The sequence below is a fragment of the Bubalus bubalis genome, chromosome 16 (assembly GCF_019923935.1).
Source record: "Bubalus bubalis isolate 160015118507 breed Murrah chromosome 16, NDDB_SH_1, whole genome shotgun sequence".
Classification (NCBI taxonomy): Eukaryota; Metazoa; Chordata; class Mammalia; order Artiodactyla; family Bovidae; genus Bubalus; species Bubalus bubalis.
In genome coordinates this window covers 78,693,346-78,710,313 of record NC_059172.1, presented here as the reverse complement: position 1 = coordinate 78,710,313, position 16,968 = coordinate 78,693,346, and the positions used below count along the sequence as shown (strand labels likewise).

Genomic DNA, 16,968 nt, shown 5'->3' with positions numbered 1-16,968 from the left:
ATTTTCTGTACTGTGAAGAAAATAAATGATTGGTAAAATAATAAGCCTTGCAAATTATGTAGTAGCCAGGAAGATAATATGTATTTCTCTTTTAGCCAAAAGTTTAAAATTGGCAGTCATGTTAAGTCTGAGTTGTGCTAAAAATTCAGACAATTTACATAAAAATAGTGATTCTCAACTTCTTTTGAAAACAAGGAAGACTTGACAACCCTGGACTCTTTATTCACTTATGGTTAGAAACATCTTCCCATAATTCTTCCCATCCTCTATTTTTCTTTTTTTTTTTTAATAGTTTTTTAATTTTTTAAACAATGGAGGTATAACAGATTTACAGGAGAGTTAGGAAGTACAGAACAAGGTTACATATAATTCCTCTATATACCACAACTGTATTCTTAAGTAGATAAATTAAGATTTTTAGTTGGAGTTTCAATCAAACTCTCAAAAATTACTAGAATGACTATACAGAGAGGTAGAAGGATACAGTAGATCTGCAAAGCACTATGAATCAATTCAGTATAATCAAGATTTATACAATTTTCATACAAATTCTATTCAAGTTCTCATAAACTATAAATTAGGAGACATTGGAACATATACAGAGACATAAAACAAGGTGCAAAAATTTCATGGTCTAAAGGTATTGAAATCGTACAGAGTTTGTTCCCTTATCATTGTAGAATTATACTAGAAATTGTATTTGAAAATAACCAACATATTTTCAAGTGCAATGTGACATTTACCAAGAGAGATCTTTGACTTAGCCACTGAAAACCTCAATAAAGTTAGAAGACTGAAAAAACACAGAGGGTGATTGCATAGAAGACATATTGAAATTAGAAAGTGAAAGTGAAGTCGCTTAGTCATGTCCGACTCTTTGCGACCCCATGGAATGTAGCCTACCAGGATCCTCAGTTCATGGGATTTTCCAGGCAAGAATACTGGGGTGGGTTGCTATTTCCTGTATCAAAATGAAAAATTAATATCAAACACATTTTTAAAAAATCCCGTGGATTTGGAAATTAAATGTCCACTTTTAAATGGTGGGTGTATCTAAGAAGCCATAACAAGGAAAACTAGAAAATATTTGTAATATAATAAAAATGAAAAGAGAATATACTAGAATTTGTTGCATGCAGCTGAAGCTGCTCAATGCAACTAAATACAATGTGGAGTCTTGAATAAGTAATGAAAACAAATAATGGACACTTTCATAAAATTTTGTGAAATCTGAACAAAATCTGTACTTTAGTTAATAATACTGTATCACATGTTAATTTCTTGTTTTTTTTTTCTTTTGTTGTTGTTGTTAACAACATAGTATTCTTTATATCCTCAGAACTGAATTAGAAGTTTCAAGCCTCATTCAATTTTTTTTTAAATTACTAAGATAATAAATTTTCTAGACTATTAGCAGTAATACTAAATGCCAAAATACATGGAACTATATTCAAAGTTTTGAGGGAACATAAATTAGAAATCTAGTATTCTATTCATACTAAGTCAAACAAGTGGAATCAAAATATCATAAATCTTTTAGCTCAGCAAAAATTCATAAATTTTCTAAAAACATATATATCATACACTATATATATATATATATACAAAAGCTTTCCTACTACCTTTGATAAAGGTTTGAGAAAGAACAATAACAACAACAAAAAAAGAGATGGAGAAATTGGAAAACATAAACTAAATGAAATGGGAGCACTAAATATGAAACAGAAAAAGTGAAACAAACTAGATAAAAGTAAAAGGTCATCATATAGTCCAGTTGTTTTTAAACATGCCTTCTCATTAGAAGCACAATTGGAGCTTTGGATAAAAAAGCAATACCTGGACATTTTTATTTTTCAAAATTTCCAAGAGAATTCTGATATGCGTCTGGATTTTAAAAAGTAATTCCAAGTTTTTGTATTAAATGGTAGTTTTAGTGATATAGAATTCTATTACTTTCTACTGACCAATGGTACTGACCATGATCCAATGGGATTAGGCGAATAACAGTTACATAATCACAATAGTAAAAGATGTTTATCAGTTTTCACAATCAATAGCCAGACCAAAAATAAAAGATAACTACAATGGCAAGTCATAATGGAAGCATGATTAACCTAACAATATAAATAGTTACATATAAGTTGGTGGGTTAAGTAGACTGATGTGGTAAGTGAAAGTTCATACATGCACATGTTTTCATTTGCCCATCCAGTTTATGTCTTTTGGTTGGTGGATTTAATCCAATTACATTTAAGGTAATTATCGATACGTATGATCAATCTTATTACTATTTTCTTAATTGCTTTGGGTTTCTTTTTTTTTTTTAATTTTATTTTATTTTTAGACTTTACATAACTGTATTAGTTTTGCCAAATATCTTATAGGTCTTTTCCTACTTTTGTGTTTCCTGCCTCGAGAAGTTCCTTTAGCATTTGTTGTAAAACTTATTTGGTGGTGCTGAATTCTATTAATTTTTGCTTTTGATTTCTGGAAAGTTTTTGATTTCTCTGTCAAATCTAAATGAAAGTCTGCGGGGTAGAGTATTCTTGGTTGTAGGTTCTTCCCTTTCATTGGTTTAAATACATCATGCCATTCCCTTCTGGCTTGTAGATTTTCCGTTGAGCAACCAGCTGATAACCTTTATCATCTTTCCTTTGTTTCTTTTAATGTTTTATCTTTGTCTTTGATTTTCAGCATTTTGATTACTATATGTCTTGGTGTGTTCCTCCTTGGGTTTATCCTACCTGGGACTCCGCACTTCCTGGACCTGACTGACTCTTTCCATGTCAGGTAAGCTTTAAGTCATTATCTCTTCAAATATTTTCTCAGGTCTTTTCTCTCTCTCTTCTCCTTTTAGGACCCCCTATAATGTGAATGCTGTTTAAATAGGACCCCCTATTCATGTTGTGTTTCATGTTGTCCCAGATGTCTCTTGGGCTATCTTCACTTTTCTTCATTCTTTTTTCTATATTCAGTTGTGCTGTAGTGATTTCCACCATTCTGTCCTCCAGGTCACTTATCCGTTTTTCTGCTATTGATTTCTTCTAGTGTATCTGTTTGTTCTTTAGTTTTTCTAGGTCTTTGGTAAACATTTCTTGCATCTTCTCCATTGTTTTCCCAAGATCCTAGATCATCTTTATTATTCATTATTCTGAAGTCTTTTTCTGGAAGGTTGCCTATATCTACTTTATTTGATTGTTTTTCTGGGATTTTATCTTGTCTCTTCATCTGGGACATAAACCTCTGCTTTTTCATTCTGATTAACTTTCTGTAATGTGGCTTCCCCCACCCCCCCCACTGGAAATTACATGTTTATTCTTAGGAAGGTTGCATAAACTGAAACATTAAGTTTCTTTGCTTCTGGTGGTAATGTGGCTTTTGTTCTAGCTGCTGTGGGATTGTGGTTCTTCTTGCTTCTTCTGTCTGCCCCCTGGTGGATGAGACTAAGAAGCTTGTGTAAGCATCTGATGGGAGAGACTTGGGGTGCATAAAAACTGGGTCTTGCTTTGGTGGACAGGCCCATGTTCAGTAAAACTTTAATCCAATTATTTGCTGATGGGTGGGGTTATGCTCCCTCACTGTTAGTTGTTTGTCTTGGGTCTATTGGCTCTACTGGCAACGTCCAAGAGGACTTACACCAAGAAGCATCTTCCAGGACTGCTACTGCTGCTACCACTGCTCCTGTCCCCGTGGTGAGCCACTGCAGACCCATGCCTCCACAGAAGACTCTCTAGCACTAGCAGGTAGGACTGGTCAGTCTCCTTTGGGATCACTTCTTATTTCCCCACAGAGGGGGGAAGCAGTCTTGGTGGGTCTTGATGCATGCAAGATTTTGTTTTGCCCTCCAAGAGTGGAGTCTCTGTTTTTCCCAATTGTGTGGAAGTTCTATAATCAAATCCCACTGGTCTTTAGATTCCTTGTGGATTCCCGGTCCCTTTGCTGAATCCCCAGGCTGGGAAGCCTGACATGAGGCTCCAAACCTTCACAATAGTGAGAGAATTTCTTTGGTATTATTCTCCAGATTGTGGGTCACCCACACAACAGACATGAAATTTGATTTTATCATGTTTGTGCCCCTTCTACCATCTTGCTGGCGCTTCTTCTTTGTCTCTGGATGTGGGACATCTCTTTTTTTTTTGGTTGGTTCCAGTGTCCTCCTGTCAAAGGTTGTTCGAGAGCTAGTTGTGAGTCTGGTGCTCTTGAAGGAGGAAATGAATGAATGTCCTTCTATCTACCATCTTGAACTGGAAGCCTCCCATTCTCTATTTTTATCTTTCCTATTTCATTTATTTCTGACTGTCCCTAGGCACTTGATTTTATATTCAAAGAACTAATATAAAAAATTAATTTTGTTCATAAAAATATGTGTGTTTGAGTGTGTCAATAATATCTCCTAGGTAATGAAAAAAGTGAAGGCGCACTGGTATGTCTTACTGGTAGAGAAACTGTCAAGTATCTCTTGGGAGTACATGGTGTTGGGAGGTGGTTGGCAAGAACTCTTTAAATTTTTTAATGCCATAGGTCACTATTAACCAACCTTCCAAAGATCTCCACTGGCTGGAACTATCTGAATGACTATTATATTTATGAAAAGACCCAGAAATTACAACTGTTATCAAGGATATGGAGAAATTGAAACCTTTATGCATTGCTGGTGGGATTGTAAAACAAGCAGCTGCCGTAGAAAACGGTATAGTGAGCCCTCAGAAAATTACTTTTAATTACCATATGATTACACTTCTGGGAATATACCCTAAAGAAGTGAAATCAGGGACTCAAATATATGTTTATATACTTATGTTAATAGTTGCATTATTCACAATAGCCAAAAGATGGAAGTAACTCAAGCATCCACTGACAGATGAATGGATAATCAAAATGTAACATTCACGTATGATGGAATATTATGCAGTATTAAAAATAAGGAATTCTGACACATCCTATAACATGGATGAACCTTGAAGATATTCTGCTAAGTTAAATAAGTCAATCACAAAAGGAAAAATCTTATATAATTTCGCTTATATGAAGTACCTGGGCTTCCCAGGTGGTGCTAGTGCTAAAAAACCTGCCTGCCTAATGCAGGCAGATATAAGAGATGTGGGTTTGATTCCTGGGTTAGGAAGATCCCCTGCAGGAGGGCATGGTAACCCACTTGAGTATTCTTGCCTGGAGAATCTCATGGACAGAGGAGCCTAGTGGGCTACAGTCCATGGGGTTGCAGAGTCGGACACAACTGAAGCAACAGCATGCATGCATACATATGAGGTACCTAGAGAAGTCAAATTCATAGAGACAGAAAGTGCAATACTGGTGGCCAGGGGCTGGAGGGAGTGAGGGTATGAGAAGTTAGTAATTAATAGGCACAGAGTTTCAGTTGAGGAGGTGAAAAAGGTCTGGAGATGGATGATGGTGGTGGTTACACAACACTGTGAATGTACCTAATGTCACAACTACACACTTAAAGGGCTTCCCTTGTGGCTCAGCTGGTAAAGAACCACCTTCAATGCAGGAGACCTGGGTTGGGAAGATCCCCTGGAGAAGGGAAAGGCTACCCACTACATGAGTCTGGCCTGGAGAATTCCATGGACTGTATAGTCCATGGGGTTGCAAAGAGTCAGACATGACTGAGCGACTTTCACTTTCACTATACACTTAAAAATGGTTAAACTGGTAAATTCTATGTTATACATATTTTATCACAATAAAAAATAAGAATCCCCTCAGGTATTTGATATGAAGGATGTTTTCTCAACCTTATGTAATGTACAAAGCAAGTGTAGCTATAAGGTCCTTTGTGCAACTGTGCAACCAGATGAACACTTAAACGTCTCCATACTGAGATATAATTTATCAGCACTGTCGATTAGAAATAAAATGTAAGCTGTATATATAGTTTTACATTTTCTAGTAGTCACATTGAAAACCAGGAGAATTTCAGTATTTATTTAACTCAGTATGTCTCAAATATTTTCATTTCAACACATGCATCAATGTAAAAATTATTGAAATATTTTATATCCTTTTTTGTACTAAGTGTTGCTTTATATTTAAATTTGGACTAGTTACATCTTAAGTCCTCAATGGACATATCAGACTAGCAGCTATTTTAATAAACTTTTCTGGTAGGCAGTTTGGTTTTCTGAATAAGGAAGAGCTTTCACAGCAGACAAAGACTTAATAATAAGGAAGCTAGGTTAGAAAATAAGAAGGCCTATAAAAGGATTAATACAACTTCTTAAATAGGAAAACACATAGCTGTCATTTAATTTTATAAAAATTTTGTTTTAAAACAGAGTTTCCTTTAATTATTCTAATACAGTGGTTCTCAACCCTGGGATATTTCCCCTTCCCTGGGTGCTTACAAATTTGTGAAGGAGTATTGATTGTCACAAAAATTAGGGTGGGCGAATGCACTATCTGTCCTTTTTAATCTGGCCAATGTGAAGCTTACTCTAGACAAAACTATATATCTGAGAGGTGGCTTGAGAAATCCATGGCTGTCCAGATGCTTAAGGGAATTTGTCAAATAAAAAATTTTTTTTCTGTAATTCAAATGTGTAAAGTGGTTCATTAATAGCTTATATTTGAGTCATCAGATAAGACACTAAACATTTACTTGGCATAGCAGACACAAAAATAGGGAAACAAGTTATTTGTTGTTTAGAATCTTAAAACAGGAAAAATGAATTATAACCACTTTACTGTTACTGAAAAGACAGAAGATTCTGAAAAGATTCTAGTAAGCAAGGAATAATAATTGCAAATTTGTTATATATTATTTCATGGCAAATAAATGGGGAAACAATGGAAACAGTGACAGACTTTATTTTCTTGGGCTTCAAAATCACTGCAGATGGTGACTGCAGCCATGAAATTAAGACACTTGTTCCTTGGAAGAAAAGCTATGACCAACCTAGATAGCACACTAAAAAGCAGAGACATTACTTTACTAAAAAAGGTCTGTCTAGTCAAAGCTATGATTTTTCTAGTAGTCAAGTATAGATGTGAGAGTTGGACCATAAAGAAAGCTGAGCGCTGAAGAATTGATGCTTATGAACTTTGGTGTTGGAGAAGACTCTTGAGAGGCCCTTGGACTGCAAGAAGATCAAACCTGTCCTTCCGAAAGGAAATCAGTCCTGAATATTCCTTAGAAGGACTGATGCTGAAGCTGAAACTCTAATACTCTGGCCACCTAATGGGAAGAACTGACTCATTAGAAAAGACCCTGATGCTGGGGAAGATTGAAGGCAGGAGGAGAAAAGGATGACAGAGGATAAGACGATTGGATGGCATCACCAACTTGATGGACATGAGTTTGAGCAAGCTCTGGGAGTCAGTGATGAACAGGGAAGCCTGGTGTGCGGCAGTCCATGGGGTCACAAAGAGTCAGACATGACTGAGCGACTGAACTGAACTGATCCATTATTACTCTTGTAAGAGAGTGAAAATATAATTGATGTTTACATTGGCTTTATATTAGCAGATTGTTATTGTTTAGTCACTAAGTTATGTCTGACTCCCACCCAGGCTCCTGTGTCCATGGGATTTCCAAAGCAAGAATACCGGACTGGGTTGCCATTTCCTTTTCTGAGGCTCTTCCTGACCCAGGGATTGAACCTATGTCTCCTGCATTGGCAAGAGGGTTCTTTATTACTGAGTCACCAAGGAAGCCCTTGTATTAGGAGATACAGACTAGCAAATGCATGAGAACTTTTTATAGCTTGAATACTTAAAGGGAAATAAAAACGTACTGAGGAGAGAAATGAAAGTTATTTTTAAAAGGAAATAAGTGGAAATTTGGGGGCTGAAAAATTACATCTGAAAGAAAAATTTCCACTAGTAGGCTTAGTAGCAGATTACTGATAGCACAAGAGTCAGTAAACTTGAGGACTAATTAGAAATCATTTAGTCTGAACAACAGCACAGATGAGAGGTCAAAAGAATGAGTAACAACTTTAATTACCTGTGGGTCACCAAATGGTAAGTGGTCATTATTATGTGTCTGTAGTACAATATATGTATAATTGGAGTCCCAGAAATAGAAGGGAAAGAGAATAAGGCAGAAAATGTCTGAAGAACTATGGCCTGAAATTTTCCAAATTTGGTGAAGAACATTAAATTACAGATAAGAGCAGCTCAGTGAACTCCTATAAAGATAAATACCAAACCACAGACCTAGGTAATTTAAGTCAAACTAATGAAAACCAAACATAAAATATTAAAAGTAGTTACAGAAAAAAAAGGTATACTACATATACAGGAATAAAACAGGAATGACAGCTAACGTTTCATGAGAATGACAGCTAACTTCTCTATGAGGAACATGGAGGTCAGAAGACAAGAGAGTGGCCTTTTTATAGTGCTAAAGAAAATAGCTGTTAACTCAGAACTGTGGATTCAGTGCAACTGTCTTTTAAAACTGAAAGTAAAATAAAGTTATCTTCAGATAAACAAAAGCTGAGAGTATTGCCAGATGTCCTGTACTACAAGAAATGCCAAAGGAAGTTCTTCAGGCTAAAGGGAAATTACACCAGATGGAAGCATGATCTACGCAAAGGAATGAAGAACACTGAAAACAATAAATATGCAGGTAAATGGAAAAGGGTATATTAATTCTCTCTTCCTCAACTGTTAAAAAGACAACTGGAGGTTTAATACAAAAAATACAATACTGTATTGTGGGTTTATAACATGTATAGGTATAAAAGAAATGACAAAAACAGCACAAAGGATGCCAGGGAGGTGGGTAAACATAATTAAAATGTTGAAATGATCTAATATTAATTAACTATAGGAGCCACTGAAAAAAGGAACACTTAAAAAAAAAACTTTTTTTTTTTTACTAAGTCAAAGGAAGACAGGAAGGAGGAACACACAAACAATAGAAAAAATAAAGAATTAATAGAAAACAAAGTTAAATTTTAGACCTAAATCAAACCATTTCAATAATTATTAAATGTAAATGAACTAAACACACCGTTTAAAAAGCAGAGTCTTGGTTTTGGGAGATAATTCTCTATGAATATTTCATGTTTCTACACAGTTCAGGTCCTCTTTGAAGGCATTTACAGCCTAGTTAAAAATGTTTGTATAAGGAGACATTCCAGGATAGTAAAGCTTAGAAAGGTCTTTCTTCCTGGAGACAATCTGGGGTAGTAAAGATAGAGATCTCTACTTGTTTACATTCCAGAGTAAAGATAAGATGTCTCTCTCTCTGGAGGGGAGGATGGGCAGCAGCAATGTATAAGATTAGACTTGCCCAATTCTCTGCTTCCTACTCTGTAATGAACCCTACTGCATATATAACTGCTGTGGCCTTCACTGCATTGCCCTTTGGGGCCTGAAGGTTGGGAATTGACACAAGATATTCTTTGGCTATTGCTTTTCCTATGGAAAGTCTATCTTCGAATTAGGGGGGTTATGTTTTTCTTTTAGCCTACCACAACATATATGAAATTGTGTAAGCTAAATCATTAGCTTGTAAGCCGGTTAAAAATCCCAGACCTTTCATAGTTATTCACAGTTTATAACTGAAATGCTTGCTAAATTTGTTATAAAGCAAAACCCAAGAGGACCACTGCAGATACAGATAGGATGAAAGCCAAAGGATGAAAAAGCAGGAAAAAAAAAAAAATCTATATATATATATAGATATATAATATATATTAATACCAGATGAAGTAGGCCTTAAGACAGGAGTATTACAAGATGAAAAACAACATTTCATAAGGAGAGAAGGGTCAGTTTATCAGGAAAACATAACAATCATAAATACGTCTGCAATGAAATAACAGATCATCAAGATACATCACACAAACAGAACTAAAGAGAGGAAGTGATAAATCCACAATCACAGTTGCATATTGTAACATCCCACTATTAATAACTGATAGAACAACCAGATAAATAATATCAGTAAGAATATAGAAGATTTGAAGAACACTATCAACTACTTTGACCTTGTTATTTATAGAACTGTTTATAACCAACAACTATTTTAGAAGCAACATATACATTCTTTTCAAGTACACCATAAGAAATCTTAGGTAGGGCCATAACATATATGCCAATGAATCTCATAAAATTTAAATCCTACAGAACACGTTCTCTGACCAAAAAATTAGAAATCAATTATGATATCTAAGAAAGCTCCAAATAACTGGAAATTAAAAACCACCACAGCAATATACTCCTGGATAAGCCACAGGTCAAAGAAGAAATCAAAAGTAAAGAAAACTTTTTAACTAACTGAAAATGCAAATACAGCATATCAAACCTGTAAATGTAGTTATAAGATTGTTAAGAGGGAAATAGCTTTAAAAGCATATATTAGAAAAACAGAATGGTTTAAAATCAATAATTTAATTTCTATTTTAAGGTGTTAGAAGTAGAACAAATTTATTCTAAAGAAAGGAATAAACAAAAATTGGAAAAGAAACCAATGAAATACTAAACAAAAAATAGAGACCACAGAGACTAAATTTGCTTATGAAAATCTAAATACAATTGATAAACTCTTATCAAAAGTGATGAAGAAAAAAAAAGCAAACAAAAATGATCAATATCATGAATGAAAGATCACTACAAATACCCCAGGCATTTAAAAAATAGGAAAATATTATGAACAACTTTATGCTAGTAAATTGAACAACTTAGATAAAATGGACTAACTTCTTAAAAGAAATAAGTTAGTAAAACTGCTATAGAAGAAAAAACATGAAAAATTTTCCTCCTATAATGCTACAATAATCAAGGCAGTGTGGTATTGGTATGGAATATATAGACCAGTAGAACAGAATATGCAACACAGAAGCAGACCTTCCCATACATGGTTCATTGATTTTTGAAAAAAGAAAAAAAAAAAAAAAAAAATAAAAAAAAAATAAAAAAAAATAAAAAAAAAAAAAGAAAAAAGAAGCCAGGGCCACTAAATGAAAAAAGAAAACAATTCCAACAAATGGTGCCACAGCAACTAGATACACTTACAGGAAAAAACTACCTCAACCTTTGTATCACACCACACACAAATTGAGATGAATGATAACCTAAACTAAAAAGCTAAAACTACAACTGTTTTGGAAAAAAACAAGAAGGCTATGTTCATAACCCTGGAGTAGACAAAAATGTCTTACAGAGGACACAAAAAGAACTATCCATAGAACAAAAAATTGATAAACTGTTCTTTATTAAAACTTGCAACTGCTTTTTGAAAGATTTCATTAAGTAAATGAAAAGGCAAGCCATCAACTGGAAGAAAATACTTACAATACATATCTGACAAAGAAACTGTATCCGGAATACATAAAAAAAATCTTACAATGACAAGAAGATGAAAATCCAATTAAAAAATGAACAAAGTATTAGGACAGGGACTTCACAAAAACTATACAGGAATGACTAATGAGAGAATTGCAAAATAAAACTATTTAAAGTCTATTATATGGCTAAATGTGAAAAGGTTGAGTCAGAAGGTTAAAAAGCTACTGGGGCTCATGTACATTGTTAATGGGTATGTAAAATGGTTAGCCCTTTTGGAAAATTGTTTGACAGCTTCATACACCGATAAACACACATATACCCTAAGATGCAGCAATTCTACTTTTAGGTATTTACTTGGGAGAAATGAAACACACATCTACAAAAAAAATTTCTTATCAATTCTTGCATGTTTTACCACTTCAGCTTGAATTATCACAGCCAGTAGCTTTATTAATAGTCCTAAATTAGAACAACTTCATGTCCATCAATGGGAAAATGGATAAACAAATTATGATATATTCTTACAATGTAATGCCACTCAACAATAAAAAAGAATGACCTACTGATATATATAGATATATATATAATGATGAGGATGACTTTCAACATTAAGAAAAAGAAGCCAGAAACAAAAGTACAAAAACAGGCAAAATGAATTCTGATTATAGAAATCAGAACAATGGTTGTTATAAAGGTAGAAATTAACTACAAGGGATTTGGAGGTATTAATACATGTAAGGGAATGATAATGATAGATCACTTTATTCAGTTTGAATAAAAGCGAGGATATAAGGGATGGAATGAACAGGGGCTTCTCACGCGGCTCAGTAGTAAAGAAACTGTCTGCTTTCCAGGTAGTGCTAGTGGTAAAGAACCCGCCTGCCAATTCAGGAAATATGACAGACAAGGTTCCATCCCTGGGATGGGAAGATCCCCTAGAGGAGGGCAAGGCAACCCATTCCTGTATTCTTGCCTGGAGAATCCCATGGACACAAGAGCCTGGCAGGCTACAGTCCATAGGGTCACAGAGTTGGACATGGCTGAAGCAACTTAACACGCATGAATGCAGGAGACACAAAGAAGTGGGTTCGATCCCTGGGTGGGGAAGATCCCTTGGAGAAGAAACTGGAAACCCACTCCGGGTTTATTGCCTGGGAAATTCCATGGACAGAGGAGCCTGTGGGCTATAGTCTATGGGGTCGCGAAGAGTCGGACATGACTGAGCACACAATGAACAGAAAAACGGTGGTAAGACAAGTGGACTGGGGTGGGTTCTTAGTTGCTGAATTCAGAGTACTAGGAGGAAGTGATATGGAAAGATAGGAGGTATAGAGATTGAAATGCTTGAAATTTAGGTTTAGGAGGTAGAGAAGCAATTAGTAACAGCTGAGGTCAATGACAGGGTGAAGTTCAAGAAAATAACAGGCCATCAGGTTGGATGGGTGGTTTAGGCAAATACTGAAATTACAAAGAACAATCACTAGAATAGTGGTAGGGAGACAAAAAGAGCCAGGTGCTAAAATTTTCAAGGGATGACATAGAGGATCTATAGATAACCACAATCAGAGAGTGGTAAGCAACATAGTTTGACTGGATGTGCTTCAAAAGAGCTGGAGGATTTTAAAGAAAACAGACAGGTTAGGAGTGATAAGGAGGGGCAACAATGATTCCTCGTACTCCATCCTTTGCTGCTGCTAAGTCGCTTCAGTCGTGTCCAACTCTGTGCGACCCCACAGACGGCAGCCCACCAGGCTCCACCGTCCCTGGGATTCTCCAGGCAAGGACACTGGAGTGGGTTGCCATTTCCTTCTCAAATGCATGAAAGTGAAAAGTGAAAGTGCAGTCACTCAGTCGTGTCTGACTTTTCGCGACCCCAAGGACTGCAGCCTACCAGGCTCCTCTGTCCATGGGATTTTCCAGGCAAGAGTACTGGAGTGGGGTGCCATTGCCTATCAAATATTTGCTGCTGCTATTGCTAAGTCGCTTCAGTCGTGTCCGACTCTATGCGACTCCACAGACGGCAGCCCACCAGGCTTCCCTGTCCCCAGGATTCTCCAGGCAAGAACACTGGAGTGGGTTGCCATTTCCTTCTCCAATCAAATAGCTACTAGTTTCTTTTTACCTTCTATTTTCCTCTCACATACTTTATCATAGAGAAAAACAGAAGCTGTTAAGCAGAGAACTTGTTACACACCTAAAAATTTACTTTTATCCATATTAATCTAAATTTGAGGTTCTAGGAACAGTTTCTAATACAATCACATCTTCACCTGTTTTAAGCCTTCATTTTGCTTTGGAGGGGATGAACATTTTCCACGTTTATTGTGTTCTGAAAGGCACTCTGCACATGGGTAAGAGTTTATATAGCTGACCTTTGTATTCTGGACGGGATACAATCAGGATTCTAGGGACTGATTTAAAAAGGAAGTTTGGGTGAAGACTGCTGGGAAAGAAAAGTTCATTACTACACATGTCAACCTGTGAAAATGACATAATAATAATAATCATTTATTCCAGGTGCTACTATGGTCAGGCATTGTATATGATAGGTATTTTATGTGTATTATCTTGTTTTATCTCACAACAGTTCTCTGAGTTAAGTATTTTATAGATGAAAAAACTCAGTCTTTGAAAGGTTAAGTACTTTTTTCTAAGGTCACATTAATCACTAAGTGGAAGAACTGGTAGTCTAAACTAGGCAGTCTGGTTTTGGCTGGTTTTTAATCATTATACGATATACTATGTAACAGCCTTTTTGGGGTAATTTTTCTTTTTCTAAAGCATTTCTGTCTCTGACATCACTTGTAACAAAACTGGCTTCCCAAAGAACACTAAGCTTGATTTTCTTATAGTATTTGTCCACTAACCTGTAATCATCTCTTCAGTTTTCTGTATTACTTGTTAGACTCTCAGTATCTTAAGAAGGACAGTTGGGTCAGCACACAGCATCCTGCTTGTAATATTCATTGTTGAATCAAAGAATTAATCTCATAGGAACTGTCTCTCCCCCATCGTATTCAGTTCTCTGGGTACAGGGACTGAAAACTTAATTTCTAGAATTCCTGGAATTTTGGTATTTCTGGAATACCAAAGCCTTGCACTTGGTGGATGCTCAATAAATAATTGTTGAACAAATGTCTGACCACATGTTAACATCAATAGATCAGCGCACATTTAAAAGCAGTTACTTATTATTTTAACTTAATAATTTATCTGCTGGGGATAAGTAAAACAGATATGGTCTATGTAGTTATTTATAATTTACTGAGGCAATCTACTCAAGTAAACAAAGAATTCCTAATTGTCATAGTGCTCTGAAGTAAACAAACTTTAGTCCATGATAGGGAACCAAGGAAACTCACTTTAAATAAAGTAAACAGGGAATATGTCTCTGGAGACATGACATTTAAGCTACAATTTTCAGAATAAGGAGGCCAGTCATGAAAAGAATGAGGGGGAAGGATATGCTTTAGGCTGAAGAAATAGCATGCGAAAGTTCTGAGCTGAGAAAAAAAAAAATTAGCAGTTTTTCAGATTGAGAAAATACTGAGAAAATAACACCAGTTCAACAATTTGGCAATGAGGAATGATGGCTTTCCAAAGCTAAGAAGTGATTATTTTCCATGCTATAATCAGAAGGTCATTTTGATAGCAAACTACTATCACTATAATTTTATAATGTTCCACAGTGGCCCTGTTCTCTGGGATAAAATGCATAGAGGTAGTAAAAAATAATTTCACACAGCACTTTCTTGTATCATAGGAAATATAGGCTGTGATAGACCGAATCAAATTAAACAAGGGATGGAATGTGATCAAAAAGCAGACGTTTCTACTCCCAAACTTAATGACAGGCTCAATAAAACAAAGTCTTACTAAAAAACTTTGCTTATTAAAAAAGTGATGATTAATGTAGTTCCTTCCTTATTCACTTAATGAGTAGTTACTGATTTTCTTTTATGTTAATATATGTCAGGCACTGTGGTAAGGACTGTGGGAATAAGAGGATCTGGGGATGAAAACGAGAGACAGCTTCTCTGCCATTGCAGAATTCAGCACTGGAAGGGTATGTTGCTGCCTCCCATTTACCATGGAATTACACTTTTTCACAGAAGAAACATGGTCTTCTTTGGCAACGTAAAAATAATTTTTTTGGATAAATAGAAATTGTATGTATTAAAGATTTACAACATGTTTTGATATACATGTACACACTGAAATAATTACAACAATCAAACTAATTAACACACCCATCACTTCTGATTACTTTGTGTGATAACTTGGGCTCTATTCTCTTAGCAAATTTCTGGCATATAATACATTATTATTTTTTATAATACATTATTATTAATATTAACTACAGTCACCAGGCTGTACATTTGGTTTGCAAACTTATTCACCTTATAGCTGAAAGTTTGTATTCTTTGATCAATCTCTCTCCTTTTATCCCCAATTCTCCCCACCAGCCTCTGGAAACCATAATTCCACTTTGTTACCATGAGTTCAATTTTGTTTTTAGAGTCTACATATAAGTGTAAGTGAAAGATGATGCAATATTTGTCTTTCTGTGTCTAGCTTATTCACTTAGTGTAATGTCCTCCAGGTTCATTCATGTTGTCAGAAATGATAGAATTTCCTTCTTTTTTTAAGGTTGAGTAGCATTCCATGGTGTTTATTTATTTACTTATTTTTTACTTAAAAATTTTTTATTTTGTATTTGAGTATAGCTGATTAACAGCGTTGTGATATTTTCAAGTGGACAGCAATGGGATTCAGCCATACATATACATGTATTCATTCTCCCCCAAATTCCCCTTCCATCCAGTCTGCCATATGACATTGAGCAGAGTTCTTTGTGCTATACAGTAGGACCTTATTGGTTATCCATTTTAAATATAGTAGTGTGTACATGTCGATACCAAACTCCCTAACTGTTCCTTCCTCCCATCCTTCTCCCTGGCAACCATAAATTTATTCTCTAAGTGTATAAAGATATACCCATTTGAATGCAGAGTTCCAAAGAATAGCAAGGAGAGATAAGAAAGCCTTCCTCAGTGATAAATATAAAGAAATAGAGGAAAACAATATAATGGGAAAGACTATAGAGATCTCTTCAAGAAAATCACAGACACCAAGGGAACATTTCATGCAAAGATGGGCACAATTAAGGACAGAAATGGTATGGACTAACAGAAGCAGAAGATATTAAGATGAGGTGGCAACAATACACAGAAGAACTGTACAAAAAAGATCTTCATGACCCAGATAATCATGATGGTGATTATTCCAGACATCCTGGAATGCAAAGTCAAGTAGGCCTTAGGAAGCATCACTATGAACAAAGTAAGTGGAGGTGATGGAATTCCAGTTGAGCTCTTTCAAATCCTAAAAGATGATGCTGTGAAAGTGCTGCCCTCAATATGCCAGCAAATTTGGAAAACTCAGCAGTGGCCACAGGACTGGAAAAGGTCAGTTTTCATTCCAATCCCAAAGAAAGGAAATGCCAAAGAATGCTCAAACTACCGCACAAAATACTACTAACATTACTCATCTCACACGCTAGCAAAGTAATGCTCAAAATTCTCTAAGTCAGGCTTCAACAGTATATGAACCATGAACTTCCAGATGTTCAAGCTGGATTTAGAAAAGGCAGAGGAACTAGAGATCAAATTGCCAACATTGCTGGATCATCGAAAAAGCAAGAGA

The 16,968-nt window shown here is 35.5% G+C and overlaps 1 protein-coding gene across 5 annotated transcripts in view; it reads right to left on the bottom strand.

Annotated features, from left to right (window-relative positions):
- Positions 1 to 16,968, bottom strand: part of CEP126 (centrosomal protein 126) — a 131,416-nt gene that overhangs the window by 92,857 nt on the left and 21,591 nt on the right. The window lies entirely within an intron of this gene.